Source organism: Onychostruthus taczanowskii, unplaced genomic scaffold, assembly GCF_017590055.1.
Source record: "Onychostruthus taczanowskii isolate IOZ18803 unplaced genomic scaffold, ASM1759005v1 scaffold1, whole genome shotgun sequence".
In the NCBI taxonomy this organism is placed as follows: Eukaryota; Metazoa; Chordata; class Aves; order Passeriformes; family Passeridae; genus Onychostruthus; species Onychostruthus taczanowskii.
In genome coordinates, this window is record NW_024496525.1 from 11,565,401 (window position 1) to 11,578,244 (window position 12,844).

Sequence of the window (12,844 nt, forward strand, 5' to 3'; positions counted from 1 at the left end):
AAAATCCACATGCTTCACCACCACTTTGAATCTGTAGGTACATTCACTTCTATAGAGAATTTAAATATAATAGTTTCTTCCTTTTTGGACTGATTACAGTGCAACCATGTTAAACCACTAAAAGCCTCACAATGGCATCACAAAGTACCTAACATGGCAAGGGGCTGCCAAGTGAAACCCTAAGCCCACACTTGGCAGGCAGACTGGCTGCAGACAAATCTGAATTGGATTTATGTTAGTGGAAAAAAAAAAAAAGAAAATTGCTATTAAATAGGAAATACAGAGAAAAAAGTCAGAGCCCAGAACCCATCCCCCAGGACTCGGGTATCAGTTCAGTCTGTGTGCTGAAATTTAGTCTGAGGTCTCTCCCCTCCTATCTGTTCTAGGAGAGATTGTGAGTTAGGACCAATTTTACACCCAGTTTAAGACAGAAGAAACAAAATATATAATATAATGAAAATTACTCACAGGTTCTTCCTACATATTTTTACTACTGATATGAAAGATAACAACAGTGTTGTGACAGGCTGTGCTGCATGGTTACTGAATGACCAAACATGCAACAACCTACTCTAGTCTTTTCCTTGCTGGAGCTCTGACTTTGATTCTTTTCCTTCTCACACAGGTGTTTATGTTCAAAAAACCTCCATGAATATTGTGATCTCCAGTCCTTTGAAAAATTTTCTTACATTGACCAAAAGTTTACAGGAAAGACTGTGGCAGAAGAGGGAAGATAAAAAGATGGTTTGGTTTGCTAAGGCTAAACCCTCTCTTAAAATGCCTAGCCAAGCTCAGAACATCCAGGGTAGAGTTCACTGAGAATCAGAAGGGAATGAGCTGATTAGTAAGAGGTGCTGAAAGAACAGGGTGAGTCCAGGCACACCACAAACCTGAGCACTGGTTTGCAGTGCTAATCAATGGTTACAAAGAAATACTGGGGTAAATCTTTCAGGGCATGTCTAAGCCACTCCAATGCAGGTAGGTTTAAGAACCACAAAGAATATAAATGGTCTCCAGTGAGCTGGAATTAGAAAATTACTAAATTAAACTGAACAAATTTTGCTGATGACTAAAAAGATCACAGTGTGGGCACTGATTTATCTGTTCTGATGATTCATACTGAGGCAATTTCACCAGTTGTCCATCCAGGCAGAAGAAGTCACTACCCCTGAGAAAGAGAGAGGATGTTCACTCCCCAGATGCTGCTGTTTATAACTCAGCATAATAAAATAAATGCAATTAGTGGTCTTGCAAAGTAACACAGAATTTCACACCCCAGATTGGCTGAAAGGTGATACTCATCTCTTCATACATACTGTCCAGGAAGAAGAATTATCCTCAGGACAAGTATCATTTAAATTCAACAAATACCATCAATCTTCATTACCAAATCACACTGATTAAACTAATCAAATTTTAAATTCATTTAAATGGGCATAACTTTTGCACAGCAGCTCAGACCTCAGTGCTCAAAAAAGAGACACTTGTTAATTAATTTACTGTTCTTTATTATTAAGACTTGTTTCATTTGAAACTCAATAAACACTAAGTGATGACCTTTTCTGAATTTTTACTAAAAATTCATTTCATGCCAGAAATATGTTTCTGAATACTCATCAGGGTTAGGAAGTGCATCAAGTGAAGGTGGAAAACCTTCTATATCCTTGATATTTAGAATTTAAGGAAAACGACACATCCACACAAAAATTTAATCAGGTGGGCATGTAAAGAAGTGGAAATTCCTAAGGTTTTTTCCAGAACTTTCCCTAAATCAAAATTAAGAAACAAGATAGTAGTTATTTATCTTTTCTTTACCCTTCAGAACTTGCCTATACACAGTTTTAAATGTTCCCTGTAATCCGTGCACCCATATTGTCCATGGGTTGTTTACCTGGTGACTGTCTGCCTCTGAAGAATACTGATTAAGATAATTCAGTCTGGCTGCCCATGCTCAGCACAAGCAAGGATTTTTCAGTTTTTCACTCTGACTGAAGATCAGCTTGGGACAATCAACAGCACTGCATTTCTTCAAGCAGAAATCTGATAATTTGCTACCTAGTACAAAATAAAACACTATACTCTTGCAAGTTTAAAAAGGACTTCATCCTCTTGGTAGTAGAATTCTGCCACATGATTTTTGGGGTTTTTTTTCTTCCTCAGACATAAGGAAGTTGCTAGACATATGGTTATTATATTCTTTGGTTTTCTTAAGTGGTTAGTTACTTGCCTAAATTATTTTGTAGCAGCAATCCTTTCTTGTTGCAGTGAAATAACTTTGGTTTAAACTAAAAAAAAAAAAAAAAAAAAAAAAAGTTAAAGCTCTGGCTTTGGCATGAGTGACTATTATTTCCCTGAAACCATATTTGATTTGGAAAGTTTTGGCTGTGGTGGTGCAAATCCCATGACACAACTTCAGGCTTTAAGTCAGAAGGGAATATTCAAGTCTCTTTGTGATAACTGAGCATGACTCAGTGATTAAAGATGTCAGCTGACCTAACATCTCTGGAGGCTGGCTGCGGTAAAGTCATGGCCAGACGCCTTTAAACCCATATACCTGCCTGTGTGTTTATTAATGTCATCAGTAGTGGCAAATGTAGTATAAAGTTTAAAAAAATAATGCTCTATTTTTTTTAACTGGATTTATAAAGTCCAAATGTTTACTTAGAAATTAAACATTTTGGTACTAGGGCCTCTAGGATATGTTGGCAGTGGAAAAACTAACCTACACCAGATGGCAGAGGTTAAAGAAATACTATAAAATATGGCTTCTATTCATACGGTTCTCAGACAAACAGAACCCCAAGCAGAAAAAAACTGTGAAAGTGGAAAACCTTTTCATTTGCTTACATTTCTCTTTGCTACTCAGCAAACCTGAGAGGTATTGTATCATCACGTATCAAGGAAGCAATATGCCAGATTGTTGTAACAGGTGGAATATGTTTGTTTGTAACACGTTGAATCTGAAATAAAGAAAGGACCAAAGTTACTAAAGGTTTTTACAAAAACATTTACAAAATGCAAGTACCTCAGTTTTATACCTTCAAAGCTAACTGCCTAAGTCACAATTTGAGACAATAGCTGCATTTTTGCACCCAAAATATAAAAGTTATACTATCAAATTTTCATAGATTCAGTTAATTTGGCTAGATAAACATATAAGCTAAGGAGATAATTCTGCACTAGCATTTTTAATTAAACATCTCACAAGAGAGAACATTTTTATTTATATTTTATTCTATTTTACCTAAACTACAAAATCTCTAAATTTCATCTTTATTTTTTGTCTCTAAAGCTTCTTAAAATCACAACTGTTTTGTAATTTCAATATATTTACATATAATTTCATTAATCTAGCATGTCTATAAAATAAATGCACTCTTATAATAGAAATATTTCTTGTACAATTTTTGTCAGTTCAAAAAATCCACTGTGAACCCAAATCTGCAAAGCAAAATGTGTGATATAACCCAATTTCTTATTACATATGTAGTCATATGATGTTTTAAAAAAAAAGAGAGAAAAAAAATGATGTGAACTTGGGCACAATGGACCATGCTGTCAAAAATATTCAGTTGTCAAAAATGCAGATGGCATAAAAACACAGAAACAGATCAGTTATTGAAGGGGGGGCCGGTTTAATAGAAACTATTGCATTGATTTTTAAAATCGATTATGTGCCTAAATGTGTGGGTATCCAGTAAGGTCTTCAAGGATACCTAAATGTTCTTTAAAAAAACAACATTTATGTGAATAGTTAGGTAATTAACACTTTGAGAGACAAGGTCCAATGTCCAAGGTAGAAATAAATGTTCTCCCACATAAACAGTGGTCAAAAAAGAAAGGAGCAAGATGTCTGAGGAGGGAGAAGCTCCCTGATCACTTGTCCTTTTCCCTTTAAAAAAAACAAGAAAAAAAAAAAAAAGAAAATAGAGCAGAAGCACATTGATAGCTCTGCACAATGAAAACAACTACTGAGCAGTTCTTGGGAACATTCAGTAAAGATTTCATTTGCAGTGTCTGAACTACAAGCCATTACTAATGAAACAGCACTACTAAGGGCATTCAAAAGCACGATTAAGGTCTGTAACAAGCTACCTGGCCAATCTCAGAGTTCAGCTGGAGGCAGGCTCTGCCTTCTCCTTCCTGACCCATTCCCCTGAGAAAGAGAGAAATCTTGAAATACAGAACATACTCACAACTACCATGACTGCTCCCTCCTTCTGCCCACCCTATTTTTGCCCCTTTTGCCTGTAAGACTAGTGGCATTTTGGTGTGAATACAAAGCCTCCTTGCGATGGATATAGAGTCAAGTGTTCATAATAAACTCATCTCTTATTGCTAGGCAACACTGAGCAATGTGAATTTGTCACTTCTGTTTGGTGCAACTTTCAATTTCACCTCCAACTGTAACAATATAGCCTGCTATATTTTAGATGCCACTGTGGTTGGATGCCATCCCAGGAAAGATGTGAACTACTACTGACAGGGAGTGAATGACTGGCAATGGGCATAAGCAGTTTTTTGATTCTTAAGCCTTGACATATAATTAATTGCTAGATTTATTCTTCTAAGAAACTCATACTTCATGATTCCTATTTACTGGCTGCCTTTTAGAAAAGGCAAATGTAACAAACAAATTTCCAGTGAGGGAAAGTTTTGTTTGCCTGTTTAGCTTTTTTTCATGCGGTATTTGTTCTGTTCATATTTTTCTACTTCGACTGTCTTTTTGAGGAGTGGCTATAAGCAAAATTCAAATCTTAAGCACCCTCAATCAAGAAAGTATCATTATTTCCAAGGCACATCCAATTACATGTTTGAATCAATACATTTCTTAGTGCTGAATACTCCTTGCATCTAACACCACCCATTCTCAAGGAGCTCAGATTATTGCGAAATGAGTATTATAGTCACAGTCTTCTCAATCTGAAACCAAATTCCCCATCCAATATAAAGTAAGATTAATTCTATTACATGGTATATAGGCTTCTTTTATTTTTACTACAGGACTGATAATTTTGTCCTTAAAAACCTTGGTGTGATTGTCTGATCTGGCTATGAGGTCTCAGCTCTTTGATCTTTAAAGAATTAGGTCTGTTTGAAGGGCAAAAAAGGGAAAACTGAACGCAGATATTCCTTCACCACCTTTGTCTAAGACATAACTCGAAAAAAAGGACAAATTTATACTTCAAAGAAAATACATGTCTTCTAAAAAACCATCATCAACAGTCATTTCTCTAAATGTTTTGAAACATTTCACAACTACATTAACTACAGAAATATGCCAAACAACTGAGAATCTTGGTAATATTTTAGTCTTTGCATATTTTCACTGACTCACTAAAAACAAAAGGAGTTTCTGTAACTGTATGAATGAACCATGGCATGTGCATGTTCTTTTAAGAAAGGCCAAGGGTGCAGTTCTATTTTCTTAGCTCTGCTTTCATATTTATGTGTCTCATTTCCAGCTCATTGCTGATGCCTTAGTTGCACTATCCATCAACACTTTTATCCTCCTTGTTCCTCAAAAAGAACATAAAATCCTTTTTTATGTCGTGGTAATATTATTGCAAATAAAAGCAAATACCAAAATCTTTATTAGTCTGCCAAAATAATAAACTATTTAATAAAAGCATGCTGTAAAAATAAGGTCATTTGCATCACTCAAGTTTCTTGCAGAAAATACAGAGAATTATTGGTCAAAAAGTACAAACTGACAGCAATTATTTCTGCTGTTGATCTAATGCTGCCTGGAAATGGGTTAAAAAATGCACTGAGGTTTCACAAGTTTTCTGTCTTTAAATGTTTGCTTTTAATGCTGTAGTATGCATAAGAGCCTGGGAGAATCAAATTTTTCAAAGCTGTTTTTTACCAGTTGTATCCATAACGGAAGGAGGAGAGACTGGATATACCCTACAAGAAATCTTCAATGCAAAGCTTATGGTAACCTTCTGCCTCCCATACTGCCACAAATTTATCATTCAAATATTTACCATTTTTATACCCCTTATTAATTGTGTTTGGTTAGGATTTGTGTCAGCTTTAGCTGTATGGTTTTCTTTCACCTTTTCCTTTTGCTATCTTTGCAGAAGAGAGATCAATGAAAAGCCTCTATTTAAGAAGTTTGCTAAATTTTTAAAGCTCCTCATAATGTTAAAATAATGTATCCAATGTCTGATCCTTTTTTCCCGTACTACAAACCTCACCATTATTTTCTCACTGCAGTTCTCTCCCCATCTGGCAGTTTTGCAAATATGTTATTTGATAGAGCATAGAAAAATCAGTTGCCGTGGTGAGATTTAAATACTGCTTCTGATGTCCCTGTCTATTTTCCCAGAAGAACCTGCATATAAACATTGAAAATAAGCTAATCTTATAAATTTATGTAACTATAAATTATCTCATTCATTACACAAAAAGTATTTCCCTTAATTGCCATAATCTAAATTATAAGAATGATTTTTAGAGCAACAGAGTTAAAAGGTTTATGAAAAGACTCTTTTAAAAATACTTACTACAATGATGTTTTGTATCTTACGCAGTTGTAAACTCACATAATTCTCAAAACACTCTGCACGGTATAGCTATGTCACTTTATATAGAGAGAAAATGAAACAAAGAGCAACTGAAGTAGAAGGAATGATCAACAAGTTATTGACCAGAGAATAAAATTTCAAGATTCAGATCACTGGTGCTGTCTCAGTATTTTTGGGCTCTATTGCCTCATCTTCTTAAGGGCAATAGAGATGCTCCACTTCTTGAGAGGAAGAGACCTGTATAGAGATGAAATATTTTAAAAATACATTATATATATTGAAATAAGTACTTCATGGAGCCCTGTTAGTATATCCAATCATGCTTTAAACCATAAAGCAGCCAGGAGTTATTCTCCTTGCTTCACAGACTGCACACTGCTGAAAGCTGAATTAATTCTTCTACGAAATAAGGTTTAGAATGTCACATGATACATGCAGGGTAGATAAAAGAATGCATGTTAGGAAAAGCACTTTTATTTTTTTTAAAATTCTGAAGGTGTGGAAATTTAGTATTTGTGTCTATTTGCATGTTCAGTCAAGGTTAGTTCTTATCTTGCAAACACCTGAGGTTACACACTAGGTAACTCATATGCAGCTAAATCAGCCATTTCCAAAGTTTACTTGTTTGGATATTGCACACAGTAACAGCAGTTGCTGAACTAACAGCTCTCAGATATATGGTGCACTTCAGGAGGAAGTCTTCAAGTCTTACGATAACCATACAATTGAACCACAGAATACGTACAAGAGCTTCAGTAAGCAGTGTTATAGTTTAAATTAAAAGCATTTGCATTGTATGTGCTTGCTATGCTATGTATACATCATTAAGACAGATGGGATTTTAAAGACTTAGATAATTGTATGAATGTTAATTAGAGCTTTGTCTATTCAGGCTAAGAGATGCAATAAAGATATCACCAAATTGCATCTTTCAGAACATTGTATCTTGTATTACCTTAAAACTAAGCAGATATGCAAGGATCTTTTACAGATTATTTCTGAGCTGTGTTCTATATATAAGAGAATTAAGTAAATTGTCAGCAGTGAAACAATACAGTGTAAGATTCCCATGGACAAAAAAATTGTGACTTGAAAAGATTATAGATTATTAAAATTCCCTTCAAATTTCTTTTTAAAAACCCACAAGCCCACCAACCAAAAAACCCAAACCCAAATAAACAGGCAATGGTGCCTAGCAGATTGAAATTAATGTTCACACAGCAAAAAACAGGGAGAGTCCTCTGGGTTAGTGGCACAGTTGACTATGGACAGAGAATCTGTGAAGTGAACCAGGAGTTCACAAAACTGCCTTTCAACCTTTGTAGACAAATGGTAAATTTTTGCTCTTCTCAGCTCATATTCCTGAAGTAATGATTTTTTTAACATTACTGCAGAAATACAATGACTGCAAAACTGTTTGGTTTTGAAAATCATAATGTTTGTATGAAGACCAGAGAGCAGGTTTTTGTCATTGCGCAATTTCTCAGGCATTATAGAACCAATGGGAAAACCACAAGACATATTTTGTTCAAAACCAGTTCTTATCAATATAGTAATCAGAAGTACCTTTCAGACTCCTGAAAAGTATTTCTTTACTTCAAAGCTTAAACAACATCAAAGAAAGCATACAGACAAAGCAGTGCTGGAAAGGAAGTAACATGCCCTTATTTTTAGCACTTGCCCACTTGTCACTCTTAAACTCTCATCTGCCTTTCAAATGTAGTGTAATCTAATTTTTATGCATACTGTATGCTCATACAGACAATTTCCTCATTGCAGAGTGTTTTGAGTTTGGTAAAGGTTTCTGTACTTTTCCTTAACCTGTTTCAGAAATAGCACTGTCACCATTTGTCTCAGTAACTTATAGGATGATGAAAATTGACATTTTTCTATATAGAAGTGAAAAGAATATTAGTTTTATCAAAGACTAGATCCCCTCTTCCCCTCCAGTTACATGTGAATTTGGTCACTTCAGGGCTTACTGTGTAGGATGATTTTAAGCAATGGTCCCTGTGGTTGCAGGCTCTATCACCTAATAATTGACCATGACAGGAATTATATGTCCGAAGCCAAGGGGTAGAGTGAATAGCATATGTCAGGGTCAATTATAAGGTGGAAGACCCTGTGACAAAAAAGACTGCACTGATTAGAGCATGATGTTGACATGGGAGCTGAAGCTTCAATGTTATTTCAAAGGGCACTGTCACAGCCACCCTTCCTTCAGGACTCAAAATCAGAGGCAGATTATGTCAAGTGGTTTATACTACACATGATGTCATACAGTTCAATGGGACATTGAAAAGTAAAACTGATTTGCTGCTTCTTTTCAGCAATGAAATGCTTTCTCTGTATCACTCAAAATTAAGCTCACTACTTTGCTAATTAGGTCAAAACAGCTCCATATTTACTAGATTAATTCTCTCTTGAAAAATTTAACTGTGAGATGAAGAGTATTAAATATGACACATTAAAATCTGCTTTGATTGTTAAAGTTATTAATGTTATTTTTACTGACAAAATTGAACAAATAGGAGGAGTGGAATGAAAAGAAAATAGTCCTTTTTATTACTTACAACTCTGTTATAAATATTTTATGGTACAGAACGATTTTTGCAATGAAACAAATGGGCCAAAAAACTTTTTGTTTGCTTACTCCCCTGAAACTTCATCAGCTTTAACCTACTCAAACGTTTTAATCAATCATGAACTGCAGAACAACTTAATAAGTGAGGAATGGTCTCAAATCATATACCACTACAATAAGAGACGATAGTTCCTTTTTAGATTTTCATTTTAACAGTTCAGTTCTCTCTTTTCATTGAAAGCTGTTTCTCTAAATTTCTGTGTCTCTGTAAAAATATCTCAGCCATTTCTACCTACAAGATCCTAGTGGTTTACCTTATGATGATGGAGAAGGTACTGTAGCTTAACCTCATTAAAATAGATAGATAATTTTTCTCTGTTCTCATGGATTATTATCCATGACCACATTTTTTTCCTGGGTGTTTTGCAGCCAATAGATGGCTAACTCCCAATAAATTAAACTTATCATTTTAGATTCAAATTTGTTGGATGATGAACACATTTTAAGGATCGATTATTGAGCCTAGTCTCTTTCTCTCTAGAATGGTTAACAGTCTCTAACATGCAGAAACACTCCAAAATTTCTGCCTTCAGTCTTCATCGGCAGTTAATACAGCTTCACAGGAAACATCTCATGTTAGATAACAGGGACTTGGTTTTGAATCTTGTACATGTACTTCTTTGCAATAAACTCATCTCTGATTTACATTTTTTCAATGTATTATTAGATTAGCTTGCAAATTTGTTTTGCATTTAAAATCTCCACAAAAAATCTAAATCTTCATTTCTAAACCCCCAATCTTTTTAATAAGGGAGAAAAAGTGGGGAGAATATAAAAGTGCTTTAAACCTGTAAATATAACATCCCCACTTAAATTTTTAATTGCAATCAAAATAGATATATGTAGAAGAGAAACTCCTTTATTACTACAGGCTTTCTGGTGACCTGGAGGTGGTCAGACATTGTTTTTTTGTATTGAAAGTACTTAAAGACTTCAGACAGAGAAAAATACATTTAAATACCATGGATTATGCTTAACAGAAAATGGTAAATTAATGATTTTGCCAGTCACATTCAACAGTTTCTCTTGGTGCTAATTAATATTAGTGCTTTTACTAATAGAATTAAGATTTCGAACACTGAAAACTCATCTAGTCAAGTGGAAAAACTGTTTATTTGTCACTGAATATTAATTTAGCTTGCACTAGTGCCTGATAGAAACACTGGTCATTTTGACAGAGGCATAATCTTATAAGGTTAATGTTTTATCTTCGACTCTCTGAAGAATGGTAGATTGGTTAATGAAGTTCATCAAAAGCTTAGAAAAACTGACATCATATAAGGACAATCACCTATTTGTCAAGAACATATATAATGCTACCTTAGGCTAAATTCTCTTTGTCATAGTAGTCAATGAATACCAGTCCGAGAGTTCCAAAAAGTTCTATACAAAGGACAAAATAAAGTTGCTGAATTTCATAGTTCTGCAGAAAAAATTCAAATCACCTACGAAAATGACAAGTCCTGCCTGACTAGAACTAAGAATGACAAGATGAGCTGTGTTTAGTAGTAGTGTTTATATGGAGCACTTAAGAGCAAGGAAACCATAGGCCAAATAAGACAACATTCACATACAGCGCTGATCCCCAGGGCCATGTCTGTGTGAATGGCTGGAGATCAACTTTAAGTCAATGTATGCCTATTTTGGTCTAAAAAGAGACAATCAGTGTGACACGGTGCCCAAGCTAATCTTAACAGGTTGTTTTATCTAGGGCATCATGAACTGTTAGTGTGGTTATACGGCATTCAGAGCAATACTCTACATCTGTTGAGCTGTAGAAACATAGACAGTAGGACCTGGAGTCCTTGTACAGCTGAATGGAGAGAGAGATGCCGCCTGAGAAGTTTCATTTTTCAGATTTTAGTAGTATGTCAATGCATCTCATGCTGACAAACCAGATTTTTTTTTTCTCAAAATATAATCTCGCGGAGAAATTGAAAATATCCTGCTTACTGTGAAGTGAAAATTCAGGGAAGCTGTTGATGACAGGCAGCTAAAGGAACTCTGCAGCCAGTTTCTTAGTTAAAAGTCCAACCAAAATATTCTCCTGTAAAATCTCAAACCATTTTTCTGTATTACATAGAGAACTTTGGGCATTAAGAGCAGCAAAAAATTCTACCACCTGTTAAATGAAGAAAACACCTCTGATTGTAGGAGAGTCAGGGCAGGACATCCTAACAAAGGCCAATAGTAGCACACTGCCAGCTACACCCGTGAAAACTCTAACATTCCCGTTCTGGACCTGGTAAGCAAAGCAGAGACGATTTTCAAAACCTTTGTTTCAAAATGGAAATATTCTTCTAACGTTATATCTGCTTTATGTATGCAGTATTCTGTTACTTACTAGTGATTATAATAGGAAATCTTTTAATTAAGAACTTCATTAGTTCACCTTTAACTGCCAATCACCAGATAATTGGCCCTTTGCTAAGAGGCACTGCAGCTCAGGTATGCTAAAATGACTGTTTCTCAGAATAACTTACTGAAAGTAAGTTATTTTTGGAACTCATTTATAAGAGAACTTAATTAACCATTCCAGATCATTAAGGATACTGCATTGCTTTTTTTCAATCCTCTGACAGGTTCCTCCAGTTATACTAATTCATTATCATTATTTTCAACTTTCTAGGCAGAAAAGGGTGAAAAAGAAACACTGAGCCATTGCAGGCCTTCTGCACGAACTAGCCAGTACTACCCCAAGATGAAAGGCAGCTTTGGTGGATTTTATTGTTTGAGCTGCTTGAGGCAATACAGCAGAATGTCTTGGGGCAAGCAGTTGGAGAGATGGTGCACTGTCTTTTGTCCACTGTCATATGGCAGAACTTTTTAAGAGCAGTGACACTACACAAGAGCTATTCCATTAGGTAAATGAAAGCAAACAGATTTTCTCATAGAATATATTCCACATAATTTGAAAACAGCATCCTTTTGGGTAAAATGCAGATTTGTTTTCAAACCCCACTTTATTAATTCAATTCTGATATATTTCTCAAATTCTGGGACCCAAATGCCCCTTTTTTATTTGTGAAAATAACTACTGATGTCTTCATAAAGTAGCAGCAAAAATTCCAGTTGAACTAGTAAATTAAGCAGACCTTGTTCCTACAGTATTGTATTTAACTTCTACTTCAAACAAGTCTGTGGAAATGTGGTTTTTCTGGAAGCTGTAGAACTGAATGCAATAGAACCATTCCCCCAAAGCCCAGCTATATTGTATCAAAAATAGATTAGTAATAACAGACCTTTTTGAAAATGCTGGACTTCAGAATTACTCTTTGCAGATCTTCTAATAATGCTTAGAAAAGATCTTTACAAGTATTTGAGTATTTGTTCTAAAGCTGTCTGATTACAGCTACAGATTATATGACCTCTCCATTTTATAAAGCAGATTAATTTATGTCCATGAATTTTACTTTCCATGTATCATTGCTAAGTATTGCAAATAAGCATATTCTAAGGGGTTACAGCTAATAGCCAAATTATTCTTTTTTTGTGATTATAAATAAGTAAATATGCATCATTCAAACCCAGAAAATATAGAGGTGATGTATCACAAAATTACTGTCCACTTTTTCTATTTTCTGGGCAATAAATCAAATAACTTTGTTCTGCCTTTTTTTACAGGTCCTCAGAGGTCTGGTTATTTTCTACTAGTTCATGTACTACA